The 16,496-nt window shown below is 47.5% G+C and overlaps 1 long non-coding RNA gene across 1 annotated transcript; it reads left to right on the top strand.

Annotated features, from left to right (window-relative positions):
* The first annotated feature begins 9,244 nt into the window (after window positions 1–9,244).
* On the top strand, window positions 9,245–15,273 carry LOC120581151 (uncharacterized). The gene is made up of 3 exons (XR_005647164.1): window positions 9,245–9,410; window positions 14,962–15,046; window positions 15,188–15,273. It is a non-coding gene; the product is annotated as an uncharacterized LOC120581151 (long non-coding RNA).
* Window positions 15,274–16,496: the final 1,223 nt, after the last annotated feature.

Here is a 16,496-nt window from a genome sequence, read left to right on the forward strand (position 1 = left end):
TGGTCTGCACGTCTGCATAGTTGTCACTGTGCTGGAGGCTTTGTATTCATTATCTCTAGTCTTTACCATGGCCCTGCGAAGCAGATGAGGAAACTAATGCTTAGAGAGGTTAAATCACTTCCTCAAAGCCACCAGCTAATGAATAGTGGAGCTACGAGTCAGACCCAAAGCCATGGATCTGATTCCAAAGCCAGACTCTTTGCACGTGATCACCTGGGACATTTCCCAGGGGATTAGAGGATCAAACGAAGATCATTTTTGAGCTCGTCCTCACTTCTGGGAGGCCACCTTGACCTTGAGGCTGTCACCTGGCAGGGTGGTACCTTTCTCCAGGGCCTTCCGTTGCCATCACTGTTGGCAGAAAATGCTGGGAATATGCACAGGGCGAACACTCGCTCACCTGAGTGCAGTTTCTAAGGAGGAATAACGTATTCAAAAGCAGTTGGGATAAGCTTTTCTGTCTCTTGCTCTGTCTATCGTGACTCTAAAATAGCCAAGGTCTCTGCAAACCTCCTCTGAACTGTTCAGGTGCACACCAGTTTGGAATGAAACCAGCTCTTGGCCAATTAATGGCATACAGGAGCCTTGATATAATTCTGTGGGTAAGGACTTATAGATAGTTTTCCCTTTGGTGGTTCACTTTTTTTTGCATTGGGTTTTGGGTTTACAGATGTTAAGCCACAGCTGGTTTCCTCCTTTCCGTAAAGGCCCTTTGATAGCCAGTCAACTGAGTTTTCCACTGTTATTTTTCACAGGTCTAATAGTTGTTGGCAACCACTTTGTGTTATTTTGTTCACATAATTATTCACTGAGCCTGAAATACCCCCAAGTGACCGTCAACATCTCAGCTGCAGCCTTGCTCACTGGAGTCAGTACTAGGAAGTGGTTAAAACCTTGAGGATGAAATGGGGAACTTTTCCTAATGAGGTTGATTCAGCCACTAAGAGCAAAGCCTGACACATATGTTGTGTTCCGGTTCACTCTGAGTTGCTATGACACACTTGCCCCAAGTCCCCTGAGTTCTTTCAGGTCTGTCTGTGACCATAACTCTTCTCAGAGGAGCGTTTTCAGGAAAGATAGGCCAGCCTAGTCTCCTTGCTCATGATTGAAATTGAGGGCAGAACAGAGACCATGGAGCCCCACAAGGAAACCTTCTTCCCGCCATGGGATTTTCCGCTCTTCAGCTGCTCCAGTAGCTGCTGAGAATTCATATTTCCAGCACCTAGTAGAGCACAGATACTAAAAAAGAGAAAACCTTGAGATTATAACCTATTCTTTGTCCATATTGGCTAATATGCTGGTTGAGGAGAGAGCTAGAACTTCTCCTTCCCCTTCATCTTGTGACTTGAACAGCAATTCCTGGCAGTGAAGTTCAGGGCTAAGGGAGGGGCTAGGAGGACAAAGGCTGTCAAGCGCACCAGTGGGCACGGTCAGGCCGCGAGTTGGACGGAGGGCCTCAGGCTTAACCAGAGACTTGGGAACAGCTGCAACTTTTCTGTTTGTGTGAAAGGGAGCCCTAGGAAGTGTTTTGAGTCTTGAAAAAAAAGTTGTATAAATAGAAGGAAGAAAAAAATTTCCCTTGGTAAGCTTCTAAGGACTATGTTCCAAGGCCCTTGAGGAGGGAATAGGAAGGAATTTAATTTCCCCATGGAAGGATTTGCATGCTGCAGGGAGGGGTGGTGGGGTGGCTCTCACCCGCTGACACAGTCCGGGGAGGAAGAGCCCTCTCAGGCGGGTTCTGGAGGGAGTTCAGGAGACCTGGCAAGTGTTTTAGGGGCCTTATGGCAAATCACTCACTGTTTCTTGGATTTGGATTTCCATTTAGCAAGTTAATCCAACAGTCCTTCTACACACACAGTTATACAGGTGGCCGCCTGGTCTCTGCTTCTCCAAGGGCTAGTGACCTCTGAGCCTCCACCTGCTGCTTGCCTGGACTCAGAATTTCTGCAGCTCTGGCCTCAGTTTCCTTGGTTGTAAACTGGAGATTACAATTACAGCCTCCATAAAGTTTTGGGGAGGATTAAAATGAGATAATGCATGGAAAGTACTTCGTCCCCGTGACTGACACATAGTGATTGCATGGTCAGTGGTTACTTTTTTATATAAATGTTTTATCTTGGAATACTTTTAGATTTACAGAGAAGTCACAAAGATAGTCCAGAGTTCCTATATATCCCTCACTCAGTTTCTCCTAATGCTAACACCTTGTATTATTATGGTACAATTGTCAAGGCTAAGAATCCAACTTTGATATCTTACTATTAACTAAACTCGAGATTTTATTTGGATTTTACTAGTTTTTCTGTTGGTGTCTTTTTCTGTTTCATGACTTAATCTAGGGCACCATGTTGCATTTAGATTTATTCTTCTTAGACTTCTCCTGTTGGCACTTTTATGTGGAACCATGCTGCAATCTTGAGAATTTTCAGGGCCCGTGCCTTGGAGTTATGCAGCAGATGCTGTGACACACTTAGTCCCAGAGCGCTCACATGAGGCAGCCAGCCTGCCTGGCGCTGGGGCATGGCTGATGACCAAGAATGTGCACTTAACACACATTCCTTCTCCAAACCCTAAGCGCATTAATATTTTGAAACCTCAAATCAGTTTGTTCTCTTAAAAACTAGAACCACATGCCTGGGAGGCAGTGTGGTGGTGGGCTCAGATTTTTCACACATGAAATGGGAACGCAGGGCTGTGGAGGCAAAAGTCCTCTGCTCCAGCCCCAGATAAGCCACTAAGCCCCTTGCAAGCTCGGGCATGTCCTTGACCCTCCTGGGGCCTCGGTTTCTCTAGCCATAAAACAAGGACATTGAAATTTTTAAGGACCTACTAGATCTTTAAGGTTTATGATTCTTGGGAGGATGGAGACTCTGAAGTTGACTGGTTTATAGAAAAGTTTATTTGAAATCCACGAGGGCCTATGATTGCTTGTAAATGTTTAAGATGCGTTTTTTAGTAAGTCTAAATACTGGCAAGAATGTAAACAGTCTTTAGAAAGACCCTTTCTGCTGGTGCCTGTGGATGAGAACTGCAGTAAGAACACAGGGAGGCAGGAAAGTGCAAAAGCAGGAGCCAGTCTTCCAGGGACCATTGCACTGGGGGCCTGGAGGACTTCTTCACAGCTGCCCAGAGCTGGCACAAACCAGCAGCCTGGACACCTCCTTCTCTGTCAGCTGTGGCAACAGTTCTTAGCTCTCTCCCAGAAAGAAGGCTTGAAACCTGCAGCCCTGACCTCCCAACTCCCCTCAGGGAGAGTCCCACAGACTCTCTGTGGCCAGCTTTGAATTCTGCTCAGAGCCAAACAAATGGGCAGTAAGGTCCCTAGCTAACCGACTTTTGGGAAAATGGAGCAGAGGCCATGGGGGCCACATTCTGGCTTGTGACAGGCCCTCACAGGATCTGTGAGGTGTCTGGCATCCACAGGATCCACTGGGTGGGGGGCTTTCAGGTTTCTGAGGTTAGATTGCTTTAGGACAGAGAAAGAGTTCTGTGATTAACAAATTAGAAAAAAAAAAATTGCTCTAAGTGATCAATCTGGTGTCAACTGGCCAGGGAGGACATGAGTCTATAGGGCTTCTTCCCTTCGTTGAGTGTTTGTTGAGTATCCAGTAGGTACAGCGCTGGTGCCTGACTTGATCGTTGCTACAGCTTGATAGGAGAGAAGAAGCATAAATAGGTGAACCACAGATGAGGAAGTGTGTGTGACAGGTGGCAGACAGGGGGCCCTGGTGATGATGGAGGGCTGACTCAGGCATGGTGGTCAGCAAAGACCTCTCTGCAGAAATGAATTTACTCTGAGACTTGAAAGGTTAGCAGGAGCCAGTGGGGGCAGGGAACCCCAGCGGATGCAACAGCACATAGCTAAGGCTCGAAAGCCAGGAAGAGCTGGACTGAGAATGGGGTTTGAATGAGTGGGGGACGCCGGTATCAAAGATGCACACGTGGGGATTGCTTGGCTGTGCGTCCTGAGTTGGAGTGGTTTGGGGGTAGGATGGTTGTGTGGGCACGATGAAAAGAAGACTGTTTGCATGTACCCGTCAGAGTCCTGGGAGTGGACAAACTTTGGGCCAAGCACGACATCCATGCTGCTAAATTCCGGACTCTTGACTAAGAAGCTAAAAGTCACAGCTGCCCAGGAACTCATTCAAACACAGAGTGAATTCATGGAGCCTTTCCCACCTCCACCCACTTCCCCTGCCAGTCATTGTCAGAGGCCATTCTCATCTTTTGTCCTTTTCTTGAGATTACTCATGTTTTCCCCAAATGTGTGTTTATATTTCCTGTAGTCCCATTGTTCCACTTGGCCCATAATTGCTTGAGGGGAGAGTGAGAGTAGGCAGGAGTTCCTCCTGAAGTGTCCTTCTCTTGCTCTCAGGGGTCAGAGAAGGAACAGAGTGGGAAGAGGAACTTGAGTGTGACACATGGCATGTACTTGATCCAACTCCTGGAAGAAGGGCTTGCAGAGCAGGAGGAGGATGTGAATGGGTCAGAAGGCAGGATGGTCTGAGAGAGCAGAGGGTGTGGTAGGAGGAAGTGAGGGTGCTGCCTCTTCTGTAGACTGTTGGGTGCAGCCCTGTACCACCCTCCAAACCTCCTGGATATTGAGACCCAGCTCCAGTTCCAGCACCTCGGTGAAGCTTTGTCTAACTTCTTAGGCCTTCCCGTGAGTTCCTGTGTCCACTTGATTGTCTAAGCCACACACTGCAGGCCCTTGCTACTCAAAGTATGGTCTGTGGTTTAGCAGCTTTGGCATCACTTGGAGATGTTAGAAATGCAGATTCTCTGGGCCTTCCCTAAACCTTCTGAATCAGATGCACTTTAAGAAGATCCCAAGGTGACGCCTATGCTCCTTAGAGTTAGAGAAGGGCCATAGACCTGTCTGAGACGTTTTGCACTTAGCCAGCCCTAAACTGAAGAGTTTACGAAATCAGGGCTATAACTTGGAGAAATTGCAGGACTGAGAGTGCTGTGACCAGAGAGTGCAGGGAGCATTCCTCTCCCGAACTCAAAGGCCCAGAGATCCCAGAGGGCTGATCGCGTCTCCATTTCTCTTTCTAAAAGCCTGGCTTACAAAGGGTAAATGTCAGAGAGACCAAAATTTTGAACCAGCACGAGGTTATGTCAAGGACTCCTCTCCGCTCCTCTCTCCAACACCAGTACTCTGAGCTCACTTAGTCATGAGTCTGGAGGGACTTTGCCAGCATCCAAGAGGTCAGAGCTGAAGTGAGAACAATTGAGATGATGCTTCCTTCACTTGGGGTGGAAGGAGCCTCCAGACATGGCAGTGAGTTCTCAGAAAAAGCTTGAGTCATCAGGAAGCTGCTGCCTCGGAGAAGGAAGACTCCAGGGCAAAGGATGACAGTGGAGCTGGAAAACTCTTTCTTCCAGAAAAACTGATTGTTGTTAAACACCTACTGTTCTCCTGGCTCCGCCCAGGTGAGAGAAAGTGCTCAGTTCAGTGTCAGACCCACAGGCGTTGCTTTGTTAGGATGGTTTTCTGACAGTTGAGCAGAGAGCACTCAGCCAGCCCCTACCCTTGGATTAAATTCATCATCTTATTGAGATGGGGAAGCTCATATTTTACCTCCCACAGGCAGCTTTTCCAGATTACTCTAGTCCTGTCTCCTGATAAAGAGCTGTATCTGTTCCGTTTGTACATAGAATAATATACTGTCATGTGGTGGTCTGCTCCCTGCCTTCCTGTCTGACCCCATCTCCTAGCACCAGCACCCCTACCCATGCCAGTTATCAGTTTATTGCCATTCAGCTCCAAACCCACCCTTGTTTGCCTGCTCCATGATAATGGAAGTGGGCTGTGTAAGTATTTTTCTGCGAGCTGGCTTGATGCTAAGCCTTGTTGACAGAGGACATTGGAAGGACACTAGAAAAAGAAGGGGTTTTCTCTTCCTGGTTCTTCTGAGCCTCCTTTACCAGGCTTCTGCAGTGCCCAGGTCTGGAGACTACATAGCTTCTTCTGTGCCAGGCTCCTGTAGGACGCCATTCTGTAGTACCCTAGCTCCTACAGAAGTGGCTTCTTGAGCTCCTGTAATGCCCAGTGGCCAGTAGCTTCCCCCAGCATTCCCTCAGGTGACTTTGCAGTGAGTTCTGAGCTATGAGACCTCCCTATAGACACCTTCTCCTGACATCTCAAAGGATAGCTTCCTGGCAAGTCACACCAGTGAGGCATCTAGTGGCTTTTCTGTCAGCCAGTGAGCCATGGCTGTGCCCTCTCCAAGGTCTGAATCCCCGTCCATGGGGTAGAGGCTCTCCCCTGGGCAGTAGGGTACTATCTCCGCTCTAGGGGTGGTGGCTGCTCCATATCTGCTACTGCTGCATTCTTTACAGTTCTCTTTAACTCTTACTAATCAAGTCCCCATTACTCCAATCTCCTATTCATAATTCTTTATATTATTTTTTCTGTTTGAATTACTGTATGCTTTTAATGCCCTGACTGGACCCCGTGGGCAGAACTTTGAGCAGTACACTTGGTTGTCCACAAATATGAGATGAAAGGTGACCATAAATCTGGGCAGTTACTAATGGTTTTGCTGGAAGGTCAGGGGCTTGGAAGGAACAGGATCAATCCTTGATTACTATGGGATAACTGATTTGCAGCTACACAGTAGAGAGAGAGAAAAAAAGGCAATTTCTGGACTCCAGGGGATTCTCTTAGTACCTCTTAGTACTAAGAGGTGCCTCTTAGTACTTCTATGCTCAGTAGTGGAGGCCTCTCCAAAACTATGGCAACCAAAATACTGGCAGGCAACCAAGGATTCAGACTCTTTAGGAATTAAGGTTTCAGTCACTTCACCAGGTAAAGAACCCAGCCAGCTGCGTCCTGACTGAGCACGGGGGAGCATGGAGTCGTTAGTGGAGCAAAGCAGCTATAGATCTCAATTACTTCCTCGAGACCAATCACATCAGAGAAGACTGTACTAGCTTTGCATATTTATCTCATTTATTTTATGTACGTGCCTATTTGTTAATGCTGATTTCATCTCCCTTCATTTCATTTTTCTTTTCTGTACATTGCTGAAAGTTAACTTTACAATTTCATCTTTAGGTAATAGATTATTCAGTGGGCCTGTGATGGATTTGAGGAGTAATTAACAGCTATGGTGGTAGATACAGTGACTTAGGACTGTGTGTCTCTTCATTTGGTATAGTGTGGAAATTCTTAGAAGGATAGCTGTATCTTACTAGGTGGAAACAGCACTGTTTCATTATTACACAGAAGTTCGAATTTGTGTAAAACGTGCATATGGAAATTGAGTGGCCATAGGAGTGGACCATGCTACTTGTCACACGTATTGCTGCTCAGCTGCAAATTCACCTTTTTTTGCTGGCTCTGTCAGAATGGAAGTGGGCATGGGCTTTGCAAAGGTTTTTTCTTTGCCAGCTGATATAATGTTAAGTCCGATCACTAGAGAACCCTGAAGGGACCAGGAGGAGGAAGAGATTTCCTATTCCTGGTTCCAGTGTGTCTCACTTGCCAGGCTCTTGAAGAGTGCACTTTCTCCAGGACTCAGCCCCTGCAGAGGTTGGCTTTTTGAGCTCTTAGTTCCTGTCAGCATCCCGCAGCCAGAAGTGCCTAGTGGCCAGCATCTTCGCCTGGCATCTTTTCAGGCAGTGTCATAGTGGAATGGTACCAGCAAGGCACCGTTACATGACACTCTTCCTGACATCCTCCTAGATGTCTTCTGAGTCAAGTTCTGAGGTGTGGCACCTCCCCGTGGATGGCACCCAAGAGCACATAAATTGAATAAATTGGATGAGAAGACAAAGTACAAAGTCCCAACATTCGAAGTAAAATGGAATGAAAGATTTATTATAAGGATGCAGTTGTGGGAGCTGGTGAAGAAGTTAATGGAAAGGTATTTTCTCTGCATCTCATGGTGGAATTGAAGATGCTGTGGGTCACAGAATTGGCGGTCAGGAGGAAAAGCCAGGCGTGAAGTGGGGAGAGCAAAGACAAATGAACCCGTGTGTGAGGGTCAACTTGGCTGTGCTACAGTAGCCATTATTTAATCAGACACTAATCTAGATGTTAACATCTATAATAGGTTGACTTTGAGTAAAGGGTGGTTATTCTTGATGATATGGGTGGGCCTCGTTCAATCAGTTGAAGGCCATAATGGTAAAAGCTGAGATTACCCAGAGAAGACATTCTGCCTTAAGACTGCAGCATCTGATCCTGTCTGCGTTTCCAGTTGTCCTGCACAGACTGCAGGAGCTCAGGCTGCCCTGCTCCTGCGTGTGTTCCTAGCAGCGCTGAGCACAGGGCTTGGCCCAGAGTGGATGCTCGATAAATATTTCCTGTCTGGAAACGACAACCATCTGTCGGAGTCGGTGTGAACAGAGCTCTGCCTTGGGGCAGAGGCGGAAGCTGAGGGACCGAGGAGGGCCCTTCCTGTCCTTAGATCCTATGACAGTGAGTGGGAAGCTCTCCAGGTTGAGAATAGGTTGTTGGGAGACAGAGTGGGAAAGGGAATCTGAGATCTATAAAGTAAAAAAACGAAAATTTAGGCGAAGTGCTGGAAGAGATGCAGCTTAGGGGAGAGATTCTGAAGCTTTGCTGGAGTGCTCGTTGCAGGTGAGCACTTCCCTTGGCTGTTCCGGTGGGCCAGGCACTTTATAAGAGCTTCACATATATTAACTCATATCACCCTCACTACCCTGCCAGATAAGTTCTGTTATGATCCCCGTCTACAAATGGGAAAAGAAGGAACAAAGAGGTTAAGTATCTGGAGAAGGATTCATTTAGACCCATGGGTACTCCTCCTCCTGGCATGTCCCCTCAAGCAAAGGGAAGGGGGCCCTTTCTCATGTCTAATTCTAGCCTAAGTCTCCGTGTTTTTCGGAGTTTGCCAAGAAAATCCCACCAGGCTGAGTGAGTTCCCTGTCCTCTCTGGGACCTGTGGTATGCTCTGCATCAGACCTGGTGGTCTTCAGTGTGGGGACAGATTTCTGTGCAAACCTTTTCATTCAGAGCTGCGGAGCTGGCTTTGGGGCTACATGTGCAATTCATAAAGTTTGCATTTTCCTCAGGACTGGTTTCCAGAGCATTTTGGCCTGAGCACTACACGCTTTCAAGAATTCCAGCCGAGAAATGCTGTCCACAGATTGCTCAGTCTCATACCCCCTTCCCACGGCTGTGAAGTTTGGCTCGCGTATTCTATTATTGCTCCGGAATCGGATTTGGAGTTTTATTTTATTAATATTCTTTTTTATTTTTGCAAGGATTCAGAGGAGAGGGGATATGGACCAACGCCGTTTTCTCCAGGTTCATCGTTATTCCCTACCAACATCCACGTTTGGCCTCTTTCTGTCATTTTTGACCCTGTTTGCCACGTCAACACATGTCTTCTGTCTCCTGAGGGCTGGTCTTTATGCAGTGCATGGAAATGAGTGTGAGTACAGGTGAAGGAATATGCATATAGCCTATAAATTTGCAAATTTACTCTAAATTGGCAACCACTGTGTTAGCTGGGTTTAAGAACTGTGTATACAGGAGTTTTTCGGAATCAAAATAATCTTGACTTTAAAGCTGGAGACTGGCGTTGGGGAATTTGCTCACATTGGGGCTCCTGCCCTGTCTGCGCCTTAGCCCGGGCTGTGAAAGCTTTTAGAACTGCACTGGCCAGTATTCACAGGGAAGGTGTGCTGCTCCACAGCCTACACTGGCCACCTTGTGTAGGCCTACGAGCTCTGGATTGGTTAGTGTTGTGCTTAGGCGTCCAGCTTGGGCGTCAGATTGCTGCTAAGGCTCAGAGTGCTGGGTCCTGGGTCGTGCCTCCCCACGTAGCTGTTTCTCTTAGAGGTCTGCTGTCTTCCTGCCATGTTCCCAGCACACTGAGCCTTGCCAGTTCTGGAACCCCTGGGCCACCATCTTCTTCTAGTTCTGAGAACTACCCCCTTTCTGTTATGGGTTGTATTGTGTCCCCTCCCAAAGAGATATGTTGAAATCCAGCACCTCAGAATGCGACCTTATTTGGAAATGGGGTCATTGCAGACATCGTTAGTTAAATTAAGATGGGGTTATACTGGAGTAGAGTGGGCCCCTAGAACAGAAGAGACATGGAGACACCTGGGGAGAAAGCCACATGATGACAAAGACAGAGATTGGAGTTAGGTAGCTGCAAGCCAAGGAGTGCCAAAGATTGCCCTGACCAGCGAACCACCAGAAATTAGCACGAGGCAGGGGAGGATTTTCCAACGGATTTAAGAGGCAACATGGTCTTGTTGACACCTTGATTTCAGACTTCCAGCCTCTAGAATAGTAAGACAGTAAATTTCTGTTGTTCAAGACCCCCAGTTTGTGGGACTTTGTAACAGTAGCCCTAGGAAAGGGTCAGCAACGTTCCCGTCCATACTCCATCCTTGCAGAGGGCCAGCGTAACCCCTCCTCCGTGGGCATGTAGACTCACTGTGGTGGCAGATGCCCTTTCCAGAGGGTGAGTATTGCAAGAGTGATACCGAGACCAGCTACTTTTCTTCTATTGGCCACTTCTGTTATTTATTTCCATCACTATTCAGTTCTAAGCAAAGAGACATTGTGTGAGCAGGTGATCAGCACTAGTTAAAGTTTGGAGCCAACATCCAAAATTTTCCTTTCGGTTTACTCTTCCACTCTAGAGACCAAGCCGAGACCCAGGTTTGATCAAAGATATTTCTCAGATTGCTGACAGAGCAGGGCTCTCTGTGGGAAAGTAAGACTTGTGAAAGTCAAATGTTTGTGAAATGCAAACTCTTTCATGTTTTTATGGCACATGGCAGCCATAATTAAGGCATGAGCTGTGGGATAAAGAAAACCACCAGTCAGCTTCCTTGTCCTTTGTATACAAAGAATAGTGTTGGAATATGATTTCACCTAGCCTTGGGCTCTGTGGATACTGGGCGTGTAGCTCTGAGTTTTGGTCTTTCTCTAGGTTGGTGCCCTTTCCAGAAAGTTTAAGCCTTAAATTTCTCACTCAGGCACTCCCCACCACTCTTAGCACTAGGGCTTCATGCCTGGCCATCCCTCCTAGTCTTTAGCAACTTGTTTTTCACCCAGGCCTTCGAGAGGGACGACTTTCAGACCTGCTTCAGCTTCTTTGAACCTAGCCCCGGGCCGAATATCTGTTCCTGCTGTGTAAACTAGGGTGAACATTGAGAGGGTATCCCCTGAGAAGAGATGAGGGCCTAAGGCTCTGAAGAAAGAGGAATTTCTCCAGAATGGCCAATGGGTCATACGAGTTATGGTCCAAGAGTAAAGCTACAAGCGAGAAACGCAGGACGGGGCCTCAGTTCTGAGACTCAGTCTTAGACTATTAGTCTTCTAAGACCTGTTGATTGAATAGATACTATTTCCCAGGGGTCACGTGCTGAGAAGAGTGATGAACAGACCAGATTGAAATCCCTGTCCTCTGCATTTACATGCAAGTGGATTGCAACAAGAGAGTAAGCAAGAAGACAAGGCAGGAGGTCCTATGCTGGAAGGATTAGAAACAGACTGGGGAGTGGAGCGCTCTGGATCAGGACAAGTGATGCAGGACAGAAGCTGCACAGCGCCTCGTGCTGGTGGCATGTGTTCGTGGAGGGCTGGCGTCAGGCCATTGAGCCATTAAGACTACATGGTGGCTGTGGCGGGTCTTATCGGGAGTGTATTGATCGGTCTTTTGGATGTTTCCAGTGATGGGGATGGAATTAATAAAATCTTTAGTTAAACAACATCTTCCAAGGAGATCTGAAGAAAAAGGAGACATGTAAATAGAGAAAGTGTGGAAAGAAGATAGGCTGATACTAGCCTCCCGGCTGCCTAGGGAATGACCACCCACACAAAGACCTGTTGTTTCGGTTGCCACACAGCGTGAGAGCCAAGTGGTGGCTTCCTGGGATCTCACACTTGGGTTTCTGTATGGAGATGTCTGTGACAATCCCGGTGCTGGCTTTTAGGTCATCCTAAAAAACATCCATCACAAACAGGTGTGCAAGGATGGGAGGTGGGGAGTCCCCATGTGGGCTCCCTCGATTCTCATTTTAGAGTTCCCTATGGGCCAGCAGGCCCTACTATGCTCTGAATGAAGAGCTGCTGACCGTGTGTGTCCTAGGGAGGAGTGTCAGCAACACCTACCTACCTGTGGCTTGTGCCACAAGCAGGCCACCGTGGGAGACAGCTGGCTGGAGGAATGCGTTAGCCTGATGAACCAACCTCCAGGGAAGCCCTGTCTTCACTTCAGAACCTTCCAGTCTTACAAAACACCTAATTCAGGTGACTCGAACCAACCACTGGCTTCAGTCAGAAGTATGAGATATGCAACACACATCATGTGCTCGCGCAAACACACACACACACACACACACACACGCACTCACGCACGAGCTTTGGGGTTCACCATTGGCCGTGTGTTTTTGTAGGCTGTTAACTGACGTTACTGTATCTGGGCTGTCACAACCAGGTAACCCCTTCCTGAGGCATTCTGTGAAGCGCAGGATGCTGGTTTGGCTATTTGCTCTTTGAAGGCAACTCCGGCCAGAAGGATGCTCTTCTCTTGCTGCAAGCCAGGAATGGTTTCCCCACTTTGGAGCCCTCGTGTTTTGTTCTTTTCCTTCAATGCTGCTTTATTAGGCTATTTCCTTCTAAATGACTCACAGACTGTGTTTGTGGGAGGCATGCATGTGTGTGTGTGTGTGTGTGTGAGTGTGTGTGAAGCCAGGATTCTGGAACTAAGGAGAATTAAGTGTTGAAGCACAAGTGGTTTTGGTATATAGCTGCATTTGGTACTGGTCACCTCCCCTCACTCCCCAGCCTTTAATTGGAACACACTTTTGGTTCATATGCATGAAATTTAACTTTGGCTTATTCAGTCGGGTCCTGAGTTTGGAAATTTTTAGCTATGAAGAAGGCTTTTTTTTTTAATTAAAAACCTTTTGAGATCCACATGCAGTTGCGAGAAACAATCTAGAGAGATCCCCTGAGAGCTGAACCTCGCTTCTCCTAGTGATAACGTCTTGCAAAACCATAGTAAAATATCACAGCCAGGATATAGTCAATGCCATGATCGGGGAATGGAGCAGCTCCGTCATCACAGTGACCCCCACCCTCCACTCCCCCCAACTCTATCCCTAGCCCTCCTTGGGGACCACTACTCTGTTCTCCAGTTCTGTAATTTGGAAAGACATGGTTTTTTTTATCAGGACGATCTTGGTGAAGTTGACTTGATTCCTCACTAGTGTCCTAAACTCTCTGCCATTTGGCTAGACATGAAGTTAAAAGCTCTTCTCCTTGCTCTTTACACAGTCAGCATTGTGCTGTGCTGGCTGGTAGTGTGGGCTCTGCTGGCAGAATCCTACCTATAGAAATTACTAGCTGAGTGACCTAAGTAAGACGAGTTACTTAACCTTAATATGCACAATGGGAGTGATAATAGGCCTCAGAGGGTTGTTGAGGAATTAACCAAGTTAACAGATCCAAGTACTAAGGACAGTGCTTCTCAAGTTTTAATGTCACATAAATCACCTGGGTCCTGTTATGTGGCCTGAGAGTCTGCATGTCTAACGATCTCCCAGGTGATGCTGACACTGCTGGTCCTCAGACCACACTTGGTAGCAAGGACTCAGAAGAGTGCCTGGTACAGAGTAAGTGCTCAAAAATCTTTGGTTATGTTTTTTCAGTATGAGTCTTAAGCCATGTGGGATAGAACTGGGAGCAGTGAACCTGAGCTTCAGGGTTCAGAGCCTGGAATGCCCCTAGCTTTGCCAGTCCCAGGGCCAGACTGAGCCCCAAGAATGAGGCTGACGGTCAGCCTTAACAGAAGCGGGTTCTGTTAAGCGTGGGTGTGCCCCCAGGCCAAATTCCCATCCCCGTGCTGTTTCCTATAGGAAAAGACATGCCCCGGAAGTCACTTCCCTCTTATTAGCCTCTCCTGCCTCCAGAAACGCAGCTCCTGAGACTGTTCCCTTCCTCACCTGGGCAGGCAGATGGGAGTGAGAGAAGCAAGACCACCTGTTCCTAGGTGGCTGTGAGCAGCTCTAGACTGCCAAAGGTTGACTTGCCCTTAATTTATCAGGGACAATAATGGGAATGATAGCTGGGTCCTGGGAGCAGCCCTACAGTGTGTCCTCATGGAGTCTCTGGTTACCAGTCCTGAGCTGGCGCTTGAGGACCAGCTCAACCATGGAGCCATGGTTACCAGTCCTGAGCTGGCGGCCTTGGGGAAGGTGAGCAGGCTGCGATGTTTCTCCCCTAGACAAGTTGGAATGCCATCTTCCAGGCATTAAATCCTAAAAGTGACACAGCCTGGTTGTAAAAATGCAAATAGCACGTAAGTATGTGAAGTTAAGAGTGTTACCCTCCTTTCCTTTCTGTCCCCCACGGTCCTCTTGAGGAGTAACCACGATTGACCAGTTGGTGTGTATCTTCTCACATGCATTTCTTCGGGCACACAAACATACATTAACATAGAAACGAGAATGAGTCATACTGTACACATTGTCTCACAACTTCACTTTGTTCTTTGCACTTCAAAATAAATCCTGCCCCCACCTTTTTTCCCCCCATATCAACATGGAGACCTGCCTCCTCCTCCTCAATGGCTACATACAACAGTGTGGATATACCACAGTGCAGTTAAATCGTACTCTATTGATGAACATTTAATTTATCTCTAAATTTTTAACTTTATAGGTTGCAATGAATAGTCTCTAGCCTGAAAGTGGAATTGCTAGAGCAAAGGGTGAGTGCATTTATATTTTTGACAGGAGATGACCACTCAGAAGATTGTACCCTGCACTATTTACCTTCTGCTTATAGCGGATACGTGTCCACTCGACACATCCCTGCTATTGTGGGGTGTTATCAAGCTTTTTCATTTTTATCCATCTGTTAGAGAAAGGATGATGTTTTGTGCATGTTTCAACTTGCAATACCCTAATCACGAGAGAGGCTGAGCATCCCTTCCAATGTTTATTTGCCATCTGCAGCTCATGAAATCAGGCTTCTAGCAGCCCTCGGCCACCGGCTGAGCTCACCACTGAGGTGGCACCACCGAGGACTTCACTGGAGGAGGTAAGCAGTATTTATTTGTTTAACATAAAAACTCTGCTGCAGAAGCAGTCACTGCAACCCCCAGAGGGCCTGCAGCTCATGTTGGAAGGAGAAAGAAATCTTCTATTTTAGTAACTGTGGATCATCATTCTGTGTCTGCAGTGGTGCAGCTCCAACAAGAGGGCCATTCATGGATTCGCATGGCCCAAGGCAGTGTGATGTGGCCAGTGGGAAGAGCTCTGGGACTGTGGCCAGCAGACCCAAGTTGAAATCCCAGCTCCGCCCTGTGGAAGGCACAGATGACATCCTCCCAGCTCTCCTCCTCTTTGCCACCTTGCAACTTTTGACTTGCCTCACCCCATCCTGAGGACTCACTATAACCTTGGCCTCTGTGGCACTGTTCTTGCCGGGCTCTGTGATCAGTCTTCTGCCCTTGAAGGGTCCTCGTCCGGGTGTCCTCCATGCCCCTCTCTACACATTCAGTACCTCCCATAGCACCCACTGTGGCAGCTTCAGTGTGTCTCCACCTAGCTGGTCCTCAAGCGGGATCTCTCTCCTGGGTCCCAGCACACATCCCCCTGCCATTGCAGCAGTGCCCCTTGGTGCTCTGTTCCCAGGAGCGCTCACAGTGTCCACACCTGAACACCTTCTCCCTAACGCCCCTCCTCCTGTGTGCCATGTCTTAGTAAATGGTGTTGACTAGTCAATCGAGCCAAAGACCTTAAGAGTCAGCCGTTGGGTTCTCCATCTCTGTTGCTAGAATTTTTTTCATGATTCTCCATTGCCCACTGAATGAAATCTGGACTCTTTGGATTTTTTTTCCCCCTAAATTAACTTCTTATTTTCCTCCACTGATTTCCCTGCATATATCCTATATTCAAGTCAAATTGGGCTACTTACCATTACTCAAATAATTATCTACTTTCCAGTGTCTGCACCTAGAAAACAGGTTTTCAGCCTGGGCACTATTTGCATTTCGAGGCAGTTCTTTGTGGTGAGGGGCTCGCCTGCGTATCGGAGGATGTTTAGCAGGCCTCCCTGGCCTCTACTCGGTGGCATCACCTCCTCAGTCGTGACGCTTAAAAATGTCTCCAGATATTGCTTAACGTTCCCTTGGGAGAGAAAATCGCCTCCCGTTGAGAACCACCATTTGAGATTCACATTGTTTTATCTGCATGGAAAGCCCTGTCCCATCTCCCCACCCCTAATTTGTAATTTAGCTGTTCAAAAAAGCAAATTATGGAAAAGTATACAGTATGACTGTTATGTATGCAAGTAAATGAGGACTGGAATAGAATATGCAAAGATGAACATGGTTATGTAAGCTCTGTCTCCTTGGGCAGAGCTTACTCCTGTGGGGGGTTAAAAATGTGGTCACTTTTTATAGAACCAAACTGCACTTGGCTGTCTCTCACCTCCAACTGCTATTGTAAGAGTCTAACCCCAGAAACTCCTGGGAGCACTTAATCTC

Source organism: Pteropus medius, unplaced genomic scaffold (assembly GCF_902729225.1).
Source record: "Pteropus medius unplaced genomic scaffold, Ma_sr-lr_union100, whole genome shotgun sequence".
Lineage (NCBI taxonomy): Eukaryota > Metazoa > Chordata > Mammalia > Chiroptera > Pteropodidae > Pteropus > Pteropus medius.